The 13,838-nt window shown below is 30.6% G+C and overlaps 1 long non-coding RNA gene across 1 annotated transcript; it reads right to left on the bottom strand.

Moving 5' to 3' along the window:
• Positions 1-5,079: 5,079 nt before the first annotated feature.
• Positions 5,080-7,180, bottom strand: LOC140012590 (uncharacterized). The gene is made up of 3 exons (XR_011819768.1): positions 6,726-7,180; positions 6,508-6,608; positions 5,080-5,386 (listed from the first exon to the last, which is right to left on the bottom strand). It is a non-coding gene; the product is annotated as an uncharacterized lncRNA (long non-coding RNA).
• Positions 7,181-13,838: the final 6,658 nt, after the last annotated feature.

Raw genomic sequence — 13,838 nt, 5'->3', positions numbered from 1 at the left:
ATCTTATTTGAAACTACGACAAACTTTTTCTATTTTTCTATTTAGTTCCATTTATTTTTAAATTCTTATTAAGGAAAATGTAATCATTAAAAAAATAAAAAAACTTATTTTTCTTTTTTACTTTTATCAATTAACAACTTATTACTCTGTGAAGTTGTACTATTGCATGCAGATGGTATTTTTTGTAATTTCACATCTATTTGTTGTACTTAGAAGGTGTTAATGATAAGAGGGAGACCGTAATATGATTAATTCTATGGGTTCAATTTATAGTTTGGTTAAACTTCAAGGAAGGTAAGTGCAATTAACCCATTTCGGAAAACCATACTACTGAAAGTTACAAAGAAGACGCACAAATAACTCATTCATAGTATAAGGACTAGTTTGCAGTGAACCCTAACTAGTGGTTGAATTGGGTCATTGTACGAAACACTGTAACATTTCTTACCATTGAAGTATAATGTAGGGAAAAAAGTGTAATAAGTGAAGAGCCTTTAATGGAAAATGAATTAGTGGGGGTGTCCGTGATCGTTAAACATAGTTAATTGATTTGTAACTTTGTATTTAGGAGAAATGGTATAACTTTTTGTGAGTTGGGAAACCTGTGGAATATGTTAGAAATTTAGCAATTTATAATTCAGTAAATATAAGAAACGACTATTAACTTTGTGTTTAGCAAATTTTATCAAATTTGTGCAGTAGAGATTGGACAGCGCATATTGACTATTAACAATAAAAGAAGAGACAAATGAATGTAGAATTCGTACTCATCAATAAGTATTAATAGAACATAAATACATTTAAAAAATGTGATTTCACGACGAACAATATTATTTAAGAGATGTGAGTAACAAGTAGTGGAAGTTTTCATTTATGCAGATAATAGTGAATTGGAAAAGGGAAACTAATTGGTGAGGTATATTGTGTTTAGTTACAAAATCAATTAAAATGACTACCATAAAGAACATTTACAAATAGATATGGCATGGCTTAAATTCAATAATTGTGATTGGTGTATCCGTTAATCATTCTGGATCCCACAAATTCTTACCAGGCACGTTGTGAGCAAGTTTGTACGTGACTTGTTTTCCTACCGAAAGTCAGACTACATCTGACTTGACGTACACACTTCCTATGATAGAGACTAGACTTGATCAAAGGATTCCTACTGTAGACGGATCCGAAATCACGATGCATTTTGGAGTCCCTCAACAATACTTCACTACATTCAAATCAATCATCATTCAGCTGTCCTCGCCACTCTGTGCCATCATTTGCTATGATCAATGTCTCCGTCTTTTTGTTTGTGCCATAGTTACAGTAGTATTTTGCTGTCTTATGATGTAAATTCTGTAGTGTATTTAACTAATCCAAGACAGGTGTGAAAATGTAAAGAATATGGCAAAGAAGCAGGCACGTGGAAAGGTAAAGAATATGGCAAAGAAACTGACATGTACGGAGGATGAAGGAAATATTTCTACAAAAGCAAGTGGTGACCAATAAACTTGTTGGGGGATGGGGAAATGTTGCGTACTGCAGAAGTTGGAAATGTATTGGGGTGTGACGGAATTAACATAAATATAATGGGTCTACGAATAAAACACCAAAAAGGAAGCGTAAGCAGTACTAAACACAGCCATACTTGACTTTGAAGCAACATATGGTCATTATTGAATAACGAGTTGAGAGCCTTTAAGAAGTGAAACTTAAGAAAATAAATGTTTGAAATATTAAGTTTTTTAATTATCTAATTTATTTTGATTATAGACGTTCTAATATATAGTCATTTGGAGGACTTCTAAAGCTGAAGTATTGAATCCTTTTTGGACTTTTAATAAATTTGAGTTATTTTTCTTTTGATTTCTCACTTTTCTAACAACTTTTATCTAACCTACTAAATTTGAATTATTAAAATTGATTTTAATTGTTATATTAGTAAAATATTAACATTTGTGAAAACTGGGTTCGTGGGAAGACAGATTGTTGCCTGTTTCACATTTAATTGAATACAAATATCTCTACTTTACATAAAGCGTCCAAGGTTGAGGAACAGTGAATTCCAATTGATTCTCCCGATTATGGGCATTACATCAACAAAATACTATCTATTTATGGGCATTTTACTCTGAATCATTACATTTATGTAAAATACATAAATATTTATAACTAAAATTGAAAAACTGTTACACTAATATTTTTACGAAATGAAAATTGGTTGTCCTGTATTTAACATAAACTGATTTTTGTGAAAGTAAAAAACATATTGCCCATAACATACCTCCTCTTTATGATTTTTTTGCATTACATCAACAAAATACTAGTTATTTATGGGCATTTTACTCTGAATCATTACATTTATGAAAAATACATAAATGTTTGTAACTAAAATTAAAAATGTGTTACACTAATATTTTTATGAAAGGGAAACTAGTAAATTTTGTATTAACAAATTTTAAATATGTGAAAGTAAAAAAGTTTTGTCCATAACATACCAACTCTTTATGAGTTTTTTGCATTACATCAACAAAATATTAACTATTTATGGGTATTTTACTCTGAATCATTACATTTATGTAAAATGTTTGTAACTAAAATTGAAAAAGTATTATACTTATATTTTTAGGAAGGGAAAACTAGTAGATTTTGCATTTAACAAATTTTAACTATGTGAAAGTAAAAAAGATTGCGCCGATAACATACCAACTCTTTATGGATTTTTTTGCATTATATCAACAAAATACTAGCTATTTTTGGGTATTTTACTTTGAATCACTACATTTATGTAAAATACATAAATGTTTGTAACTAAAATTGAAAAATTTATACACTTATATTTTTACAAAAGAGAAACTGGTAAAATTTGTATTTAACATAAATTAAATATGTTAAAGCAATATTAAAGGTGATTTTATTAGTTACTTAATTTGTTGGTAAGAAACAAGGTTTCTTTTGCAAAATTTGTTCATTAGATTTTTCCAAATAATTAGGATATAAAGGTAAATTTTCACAATCTTTTGTTAGCAATAGACCCCAATTTCCTCCTAGGCAGTGATGAAGCCAAGATTTTTTCCTTGGATAGAGGGCCAAAATGATTGACAAATAAAATTATTTTAATATGTTATGTTCAAAATAATTTTCATCTATTTAAATATATGGCATCCTAAAATATCAAATATTAACTGTAATTATAAAGGTATGTCTATTTAATAAATATGTAGTATAGTCATAACTAAAATTAAGACAAGAAATAACATTTGATTAAATATCTTATAGGAAAAAATGCACTTTTCATCCTCAAAGTTTGGGTGGTTGGCCAATTTTATCCTCAAAGTTTCACCCCAAACATATTGCATCCTCAAAGTTTCGTAATTTTGGCCAATTAAGGAGAATTGATGAGAAATGAAGAATTGATCGTTAGAACCAATGATTTTACCCAACAAAAAATGGGTAAAACCGAATGGAGCCATTTTTAACGGAATAATTGCAACAGACAAAAAGCTCAATTCTTCTCCTTCTTCCCTCTGCCTTTCTGCAACCCCAAATTTTTTTTGCCAATCTCTGGAGTTTTAACGACCGTTATACAACTTTCAAAACAAATAAATTCATTCTAAATTTTTATTTGGGATTATTTCATAAACCAAATTGTGGTCACTTTCCGTAAAGTATAAAGTTCGCATAAAAGACTAACTCTTTATGGCTTTTCTCCATTATAAGAACAGAGTACCCATTTTTTCATAATTAAATTTATTTATCAAATAAAATAAAAATAAATCCATTTTCTAATAAAAGACCAGCTCTTTATGACTTTCCTCCATTATAAGAATAGAGTACCCATTTTCTCATAAATAAATTTATTTATCAGATAAAATAAAAATAAATCTATTTTTCAATAAAAGACCAACTCTTTATGGCTTTCCTCCATTATAAGAATAGAGTACCCATTTTCCCATAAATAAATTTATTTATCGGATAAAATAAAAACAAACCCGTTTTTTAATAAAAGACCAGCTCTTTATGACTTTCCACCATTTTAAGAACAGAGTACCCATTTTTTCATAAACAAATTTATTTATCAGATAAAATAAAAATAAACCCATTTTTTCAATAAAACACCAGCTCTTTATGACTTTCCTCCATTATAAGAACAGAGTACTCATTTTGAAGGCAAAAAGGAATTTGTTTATCGGATGAAATAAAAATAAACTCATTTTTCAATAAAACACCAACTCTTTATGACTTTTCTCCATTATAAGAAAAGAGTGCCCATTTTGTCATAAACAAATTTATTTATCGAATAAAATAAAAAGATACCCGTTTTCCAATAAAACAACAGGTCTTTATGGCTTTCCTTCATTTTAAGAAAAAAACACGGTTCTATGGGCATGCAAGAGAGAAGGTTCTTGTGTAAAGTTCTTATAGGAGAGGCTACGGTGCATGGACATACAACAAATGGAGGAGCCGACGGTGCAAGGATTCAGTGATTTGAATCAGCTGCTGCTGGATTAATTTAGATTATGGTTAACAAACTCAATGATTTAGTCCGTCTAACTTAGAGAGAAAATGGGTGACAGTTGGATGGTGTTTCGACAATGATAAGATTGGCGCCAGTGATTCTTATTGGAGAAGATGCATCACTTGTACCTGTCTGTTCAGTCGGACGCTACTTCCACAGGTATTGAATGGTGTTGCTTCAATGGTGGCCCACCTCTCAATGTGATTTTCAATGGGATAAGATTTGCACGGTACATGTAGCAAATTGTCATGGCCCCTGTTCCTTCACATGTGTGTAGAGGCGGTAATTGTCATGGATTGCTTACAACTTATTCCCTCCAAACCTTTTCTTATAATGGAGTTTCTAATTTTATCCAAGTAATAAATTACTTCAATGAAAAAAGGAAAAATAAAAAATTTATGGAGGAAAGTCACAAAGAGCTAGTGTTTTATTGGAAACCATCGACCCCTTACCAAAGACGATCAAATGCAGCTAAATGATTTTCTTGCAAGAAAGTTGCCGAAAGCAACTTTGTGACTGTAGTTGCTACTTTTTTTTTTCAACCATTTTTTTAGCAAGAGGTATCATTAATGTCAATATTGAGATATAACAAAATTTGTATACGAAATAACAAACCAATTTGTCATTACAAATACAAAACGAGCAACAATATATTACAACCAATACTATCAACAGTACAAAGCACAAAGATACTCAAATCAAATCCTAATTAGGCTTTAATATGTACAACCAAAATTGCTAGGGATAACAAATGCTAAGATAGACCCTGTGTCGATATACAATGAGTATCATGTTTGCATTAATTGGCGAAGTCCATAATCGAAGTAGCTTGTAAGAGCTTCATAGCCAGGTTTACTACAATCCACCATCAACCTACAGAGTCCAATGGAAAAAAAAATTATTAAACAGAAATTTACATTGGTAGTTAGATAAATTAAACCCGCATTAGCCTACATATATCAACTAAGACATTGATCCTCATATTGTTGCATGAAAAGAAATGAAAATGAGGGACTTTAAAAGAAATGCTAAGGATTACTTTTATTAACCACAAGTACAAAATGTGAACTGAATTTCAAACTACAAGTTGGTAGCATGTACTTAAGATGAATAAATCATTATGACCCCAATTGACATGAAACCAATTGTAAAGTAACGCCAAGGCTGTTTCCTTTAACACAAAAATAGTAAATGCATTCACCCATTGCAGCTCATTCAAAATTGAGAAGTAGCTAAGCAAGCGTAACATTTGGACTTGGAAAGCATGAAATGAACTTGGAAAAAGGAATTAGATTTTACTGCCAACAAGGCTTCCAAGGTGCAAATAGCCAATGAGAACCTTTTTTTCTAATCCTTATTATTTTTGTCCAGTATGTTCACTTAAAAGAAAACTATATTCTATTTACTAGATCTTTAGTTAAGAAATAAACAAAAAATTAAATCATCAAAAAGCAAAAAGACCAAAGGCATTAAAACTTGCACAAACATTCAGGAGGAGGAGAAGTTATCACCTAAGAGAATCACATGCAGCGCAATGAAAGCATTAGAATTAGCCCAAAGGAAGGGAAAAAATATGCTTCACGAATGGTCCTACAACACCGAAACACAAAACAATAGATAATGATGAACCACCACAAACCAGTCCAAAGACAAGCAAAATCACCTACACCATCAATCCTAATCACCAACCGGAGTAGAAAATCATCCAAAATTTCAGTTAAGTCACCGAATAAATAAGGCTTAAATCTTAGAACATGTCATAATCAGTGTTTAGCATTCAAAAATTGTGTAAGATACAGGGGGTTTGGAACAACAAAAGGGGACAACTAGGGCTGGGCAACGAGAGGTACAGAGGAATGGGAGCGAGAGTGGTAAAGAGAGGAGATTGAACAATACGACAAACCAGGGGAAAAATCAAATCATGGAAGGAAGAATTGGGGAAAAATCAAATCGTGGAAGGAAGAATTCTAGTATGAAAATATGTTGGAGACTACCTGAAATCTTAGATCTGAAATTTTGACGGGCCGTTTTCATTTTGCCTTCCAGTAAAACCCCTTTCTCTACTCCAACTGAGATGCCCATTCACTCTAATCCACTGAAGTAGAAGCCCACAATTTCAAAAAGTTTATCTTGCGATTGTTAAATTGACCAAAAATGCAAGAAAAAGGCAATTGACAAAACAAAGATGAAAATAACATATTAAAAAACCTACACCATCTCTTTTCCTTGAAGTCTGCCATTGCATCGGAAGGGTCTTTAAAGTGTGTCCATGATTGTATAAATTCAGATCTGGATGCTAGAGAGGAAGAGGGGAACCATATGTCTACGGGAAACTGAAAATTGATAGAGAGGGAAAGAGAGATAGAGGGAGAAAGGTGCAGGGGAGGTTGCGATTGAACTTTCGAGGGCTCTGATCTGAGAACAATATTTGGGAAAGTAGCCTTGCAAGTATGGAAGGCTTGGAATTCATGTGGTGCTAGGCTTGACAAGTGCTGTGTCGGGAATGGTTAAAAAATTTTCAATGCGCGGCTCTGCTAAAAATTGGAAGGGAGCAAAATTTTGAAATTTTCACAAAAAGCACCCATGATTTCTCACCAATAACATAGAAACTTTGGCCCGCTAGAATCAGTATTTGGAGGGAAGCTTTCTCGTGCTCCTTTTGGCGAGAATTTTAAGCGAGAAAAGTCCTTGCCCTCACAGAGTATATGATGGCTCCAATTTTTGGTGAGGTATTGTCCTTTTCCTTGCTATAAGCCTCTTAAGAGCGTCAAGCTTTCTACTTCTTGCTAAAGTTGTTGTCGCTAATACCCTTTTTTGTTGTAGTGAACGGAGGAAAACCATAACGAACTGGTGTTTTATTGAAAAATATATTTATTTTTTCATCCGATAAATAAATTTATTTATGAAAAAATGGATACTCTGTTCTTATAATAGAGGAAAACTATAAAGAGCTTGTGTTTTATTGAAAAACGGATTCATTTTTATTTTATTCGATAAATAATATTTTTTTTAGAAAAATGGGTACTATATTCTTATAATGGAGGAAAGTCATAAAGAACTGGTTTTTTATTGAAAAAAGAGTTTATTTTTATTTTATTCGATAAACAAATTTGTTTATGGCAAAATGGATACTCTTTTCTTATAAGGGAGGAAAGCCATAAAGAGCTGATGTTTTATTGAGAAACGGGTTCATTTTTATTTTTTCGATAAATAAATTTTTTTTATCCGATAAATAAATTTGTTTATGGCAAAATGGGTACACAGTTCTTATAATAGAGGAAAGGCATAAAGAGTTAGGATTTTATTGAAAAATGGGTTTATTTTTATTTTATCTGATAAATAATTTTTTTTTAGGAAAATGGGTACTCTGTTCTTATAATGGAGAAAAGTCATAAAGAGTTCATTTTTTTTATTGAAAAACGGGTTTATTACAATTTTATTCCAGCCAACTGTGACCCATTTTCCCACTAACCTAAGTTAGACGGACTAAATCATTGAGTTTGTTAACCACAGTCAAAATTAACACAGAAGCAGCTGACTCAAATCACTCAATCCTTTATGGCTTATACCAAATGAATACTAGGAAGCTTATTTGAAATAACAATAAAATATTTTATAAATGATTAAAATTTAGTACATTAGTTAGTAAGTACTCGTAACATACTTGTATAATGCATAATTATATGTATAATTTAATATTCTTTTGTCCTTATATATTTTAAAATATTTTGTGAAAAATATTTTGACCATTCACATAACCTTAGAAAATAATAAAATTTTATCATATTATAAAATAATAATTTTATCTTATTATATTCATAGGTGTTAAGTTATAAAAATTGTGATATAGAAACAAGTGATATTCTACATGTAACTAGGAAGATTTGTTATTATTGTTATCCAAACTTTCAAATTTTTCAAAAATTGAAAATGATTACAAACTTACTTTTCTACAATTAGTATAATTTGTTAATTAGCCAAAATTCTAGCAAAAGGCAAGCTAATGCAACTTGTAATCAATCCATTCTGATGCATGTAAAAATAAGGTAGCATTGTGCAAATAAATAAAAAAAAATCCACTTTATATAGTTCGTTGTGACAACCAGGCTTATCCCCACTCCCCACTTTTGTTTGAGTTTTGATTACAATGGATATAACCTATTCCCTCCAAACCCCAAATTTTGAATTATAACATTCAACCAAAACATGCTCAAACTCCCAGGCTCGGTCATACAAGGACAACTAGTGTGAATATCCGTGCTACGCACGGTGCTTACATTATTAAAATAAATTAAAAAATTATACCATTTTAATTTGAAAAAAGTTAAAAAAATTATACCAACATAATTAAAATTTAAGATTTGTCTAACAATAGTTCAAAGTATGACAAAAACTGTAAATCATTCAAGAATTGTGTTTTTGCGGAAGATGGATCTTAAAATAATAATAATAATTTATATTAGAAAATGAATAATATATGGATAGAAATAAATGTAATTGCATGTTTTATTTGATTTTAAAATGAAATACTTACCAACATTATGCATTCGATTTGATAATCTTGTACAAAGGTACGAACATTTTTTACACCAATCAACTTTTAGTATGAAAATTAATATTGGTTGTTTAATTAATTCTATTGAATTTTGAAGAATTTGTACTACAAAAAAAGTTCAGCAAGACTTGTATTTTTTTTGAAGTGAACTTGCTGAATCTTTTTAAAATATTTCATTGGGATCACTATGGTGTGAGGTTCGCTTTGTGATTAGTTATTTTTTTTCTTTGTAATCTTGTAGGTTTGAAATTAAGATGCCATTGAAATCAATAATGGAACCAATGGGGGCTAATGGAGGTCATAGCCCTCCTCCCCAAGTTTTAAAAATTTTAATTCATATTATATAAATATTTGTGTAAAATAAAACAGGTCCTCCAAATTTATTATAATTTTAGTTTATATTATGAGAATATATATAAGTATATATGTGTGTGTGTGTGTGTGTGTGTGCGTGAAATAACTACATTTGGGTGGGATCACCATAGTGTAAAATTCATTTTGTGATCAGTTATTTTCTCTTTTGTAATCTTGCAGGTTTGGAACTAAGACGCTACTGAAATTTGTTTGGATAGAGTGTTATTTAAAATATTATTTGAAATAATTACGATAGTACTTTTTGTGATATGATATATGTGAGATAAAAAGGTGGGTTGAAAAATGTGTTTATGATGTAAGCAAAATATTATTTGGAAAAATCTGCTATCCAAACACTCCCTAATAGGGGCTAATCAGGGCCATAGGTCCCTTCTTCCCAAAGTTTTAAAAATTTTAATTCATATTGTGTAAATATTTGTGTAAAAAAAAGTTAGCCCTCCTAATTTTTTTATAATTTTAGTTTATATTATGAGAATATATATATGTATATATGTATGCGTGTGTGTGTGAATTAACTACCTTTGAATTAATTTTTTATTAAAAAATTATTTATTTTTTAATCCCTTTATAATTTGTGAATGATTGTGAGAGTAAAATATATTATGACAATAAGATACGTTAAATTGTGAAAATTGTAATTTAAACAGACTACTAAATTTTGGATATTTGACTTTTGTAGTTGCGAATTTCTTAAATTAACGATTAGTTATTACTATCAGTGATATGATAAGTGTCAGTAATAAATGTGAGATGTGAATTGAAATTTGCATATATCATTTTACAGGGGTGGTTATTATCTGTTAGTTAAAGTTTATGAGTTTGAATTTTATGGGGTAGTGGAAAAAACGTGAGGAAAATGTGGGAAAAATATGAGCATGATTATAGGATTTGTAGGAGCAGTTACATGATTAGTTAAGAGATAAACATTTTTTAATTATAAAAATGTAAAATTCTATTAAAATAGCATTCAAACTTTTGACAATTTTGGAAGCTCCTTATCCAAAACCCTCTCAGCAATACATATAGATATACTAAACGATAGTTATGGTAGCGAAATAGTTTTTACCTAATATAATATGTTGTTGCACTTTTAGCGATCATTTGATTTATTGTTGGACCTATTCACCTAAATAGAATAACACCTAAAATTATGGAAGTAAGTTTCCTATCTAAAATAGTAAGTTAAGCCTAATAAATTAGTAACTTTTATACCTCAAAAGGTAAATTGGAATAAATATTAAACTTAATTTTTAAATAAATAGATTACTACTTTATATCCCAAACTTACTTTTAAAAGAGTAAGTTTAGTTCAAATAACAGTAGTAAGTTTTTATACATAAATAGTAATTCTTACTAATAACATGGTAATAAAAATGATTAAGGATCAAAATTTACCAATTTTTGGAATACATGTACAATTTTTACATTAAAACCTTATCTCAAAGTAGTATTAGGAAGTTTATTTGAAATAATAATAAGATGTTTTATTAATGATTAAAACTTAGTACCTTAGTTAGTAAGTACTCATAATATACTTGTATAATAAATAACTATGGGTATAATTTAACAAACCAGATTTACGGGTCTTATTTAAAACAAAGTAATAGTTTATTCATTATAAATTTAATGCTTAAATTTATTAAATTCTTCATTTTATATGCTTACAGTGTTTAAGTTCTCCGCCAAGTTTAGCACCTTTTTTGCTGCCCTTACTTTCACTTACGACCCTCTCACTTTGACAGTTGCTTATTTTTGACACTTCACATTTCATCTTTACACTTTGGAATCCCCTCAACTTTTCCTATCCCTTTTCTACTTAACTTCAATGCCCAACAAGTCTTCAAGTTTCAGGTCACAAAAGACCTTTACACGTGTCTATTCAACACACTTTCCCTACCATTTGTGGCCACAATCATACCGCAGCAACTTTCCACACCTCTTCTCTGACTCTAAACATACCGCAGCAACATCCGTCTTATGATACAACAAATACTTTTGTTTATTATGCAGATGTCAGATCCTAAGTCTTGACATCGTAAATTTAAAAGAATTTGGGATTGGGAAAGAATTAGAAATGTGCACAAATTATAGCTAAATAAGCTCCATTCGTCTCCTTTTGGATGTCCTTTACACTAAAATGTTCAGAAAAATCACTAAACATGTTCTAAGCTTTTATTTTTTTTTTTTGGCATATGTTTACAAAAATGTTAAGTATCATGATTAAAAAAAAAACTATTTTCATAACAGCCATCTACTTGGGAGCCTAGATAATCGGACAAAGTGAATGGCCATGTGTCCCTACATACAACTAAAAGCAAATCTTACAGTAAACAAAACTGGATCAATTTCAGATCAGGACATTTATGTGCATTAGCAAATATATTGTGTGAAATAGTGGATTCACATGACCTTATGAACAAGTATTTAGATTATTCGCTTTATGCACCTGAGAGAGGTTGCAGATGTTTGGTGTTAACTTTATGAATTGAATAAAGGGATAATTTCACTAGCTTTCCTTTAGGTTTCGTGAATTTTACCATCCTCCCCTATCAAAATTTTGGAGCCCCATGCTTACTTCAGTCACAACAAAAAGACTTTACTAGCCTAACAACTTTAAAAATATTAGGCAATTATGCTGGCATAATAATTTAAATCATACTTAACCGTTATTAATTGAATTCAACCATATCCATAAAATGCTAAATTATTCAATTGATTCACTTGGGGCTACTGTACTTGTCCTTTCGTTTAAATGCTAATTATTTTCCTCTTTGTTGAAAATCAGCGCCTTCATACCATTCACAGAATCTGCACTTTTGACATAAAAAATGCAATAAAATTTCCTTTCAAATTCTATATCCTCGCTCTTATATGCAATCTCATGTAAATAGTTGTTGTAAAAAGCCATATCAAAGCTGTTGCTAACTTTTGATTGCTACCTTGTAATTTCATTAAACTGCACTTACACTTCTTTAAGTTTTAGTTTGGAAAAATAATTATTCACTTTTCGTACTAGATTAACTAACAGGTAGTAGATAAAGGGTGCTGAGCAATCATATTATCTTCTCTCTCTTAATATCATTTTTTTTAATTGTTGATTGGCCTAACATGTTACAAGATAATTAACCTTGTGGGAGGTTAGTAAAATTTACAAAAATTGGAGGGAATTTGAAATAGTTAAAACCTTAGGAGAAGTTTTTGAAATTATCCCTTGATTAAACCCTACAAATTATGCATGCACAGACGTGGTTGAGAGTAAAGACAGTTTCTATCATGTCATGGTTCGATACTCCCAAGGAAAAGGCAAAACTTGGGTAGACCCACTCTGTGCCCCATTCGTAAATCAAGTGGTTCAAAATTTGCCACATATATTTTTAGATTGGGTCGAGTATTAACTCGGTTGAATTTAGGGGTCCGGGGTCCATAGCTTTAATCGGGTTCAACTAGAAGTCTAATTGGATGATGTCATAAATATATATTAATGATATATAATTAAAATAATATATAAAAATTTCCTTTAAATTGGTGGTTTACAACTTTATATACGTATTTGATGAGTTTGGATTTAGTCCAAAAGCAATGCACGTAAAAGTTATCGGTAAATTTGTAGTTTAAAAAAATATAATGGGTTGATTTTATACTTCTTAAAATAATATGGGGTCAAATGAAATTATTAGAAAATTTTTGGAACAACCTAACCTATTGTGATGTTAGCCGCCGCCTTTGTTCCTTTGCTTTTTCACTTTATCTTGTTCCTTATTCTTCCTCCTATTCACCGTAATTCTTTTCTTGTCCTTTATTCCCACAAATCAAACACACATAAAAACTTTCTTTATCTTTGTTATTTTCCTTTTTTCCTCCTTTCTTTTCTCTTCACTTCTTTGCACTTCTTTACTCTATTCTTTTTTTTTCTCTCCTATTTGATTTCAAATATTTTAAGAACTAAATTGCAGGAAATCGGGTTAGAAAATTTAGGGAATGAATTTTTTCTCTTAATATGGGTTGTTACCTCATTTCTCTTGGAGCTAGTCAAAGATCAAAACATGGAATAAAAAAGGGAAGAAGCAACCAATATTTACTCAGGATCTTGTTTAAGGCAAGCATCAAGCACTGTATCAGATTTTTTATCACGGCTATTGTATGGATGTCCCTCATTTACAGATTTAGAGGTGAACAAGAAGGTGTCCATTCTCTAAACCTTGAAAAAAGACAAACCCAACAGCAAAGGTGGGGCCACTGGCCATTTGGTCCAGTGGTCATCCCCTTCTTTGGGGATGCTGGAGGTCAGGGGTTCAACCTCTGCCTCCTATAACTTGTCACTCTACATGGCTAGTCTTTGTCCCCGCAAGATAGTTCGAGCGGTCCGCTCCCCTCCTTAGGGTATGGCCAGCAAAG

This window comes from Coffea arabica, chromosome 8e (genome assembly GCF_036785885.1).
Source record: "Coffea arabica cultivar ET-39 chromosome 8e, Coffea Arabica ET-39 HiFi, whole genome shotgun sequence".
Lineage (NCBI taxonomy): Eukaryota > Viridiplantae > Streptophyta > Magnoliopsida > Gentianales > Rubiaceae > Coffea > Coffea arabica.
This window is presented reverse-complemented; position numbering and strand designations above follow the sequence as displayed.